This window comes from Triticum aestivum, chromosome 2B (genome assembly GCF_018294505.1).
Source record: "Triticum aestivum cultivar Chinese Spring chromosome 2B, IWGSC CS RefSeq v2.1, whole genome shotgun sequence".
In the NCBI taxonomy this organism is placed as follows: Eukaryota; Viridiplantae; Streptophyta; class Magnoliopsida; order Poales; family Poaceae; genus Triticum; species Triticum aestivum.
Window position 1 is genome coordinate 13,908,627 of NC_057798.1, and position 404 is coordinate 13,909,030.

Genomic DNA, 404 nt, shown 5'->3' on the forward strand with positions numbered 1-404 from the left:
ATTAAAAAATTTATGACCCCATTTTCTTTTCGCAATGGGCCCCCGAATTTCTAGATACGACCCTGTCACTTAAGATTTGAGGCTTAAATAGCTAACTAGATACCGAATCGGTGTACCTGTAATTGTTATGTCTATCAATAAAGTTATAGGTGTTTCTAAAAAACATATACAAGAATGAAAGGATAAATGACGAATGGAATCATGCCGCCCGATGCACATGGTCACTCTTGGCCGTTAGAGTGAAAGGGGCAAAGAGAATAATGTGTTTCTCCTGTTTTCGCAAGCTTCATATTTTTTAGTATGTTCGGAATGTTTAGAAGTTTCGGAGTCCTTAACAATACTTAAACAATTTTTTTTCTTATTTCATTCAATGATCAATGCAATTGTGTGAGATGATGGTACTT